Raw genomic sequence first — 223 nt, 5'->3', positions numbered from 1 at the left:
TTACCGGCGCCTGAAGCCATAATGAACCCCCCCAAGGGAACTTTCCAGACCGGAGGATAGTCAGAAATGATCCTGCCGCCTCTCAGATGCAAATTCCCCACCAAAATCGTGTCAACTTTTTACTCGTGCATCTCATTCGTCTGTCGCCAGACCCCCTCCCGTGAACAGCAGCTCGAGCGATTCGCTGGGAAACATTTGGTAGTAGATCGGCGGGGCTCTCCTC

Source organism: Morone saxatilis, unplaced genomic scaffold (genome assembly GCF_004916995.1).
Source record: "Morone saxatilis isolate NCDOM2014 unplaced genomic scaffold, NCSU_SB_2.0 Contig17, whole genome shotgun sequence".
NCBI lineage: Eukaryota > Metazoa > Chordata > Actinopteri > Moronidae > Morone > Morone saxatilis.
Note: the sequence above shows the minus strand (reverse complement) of the source record.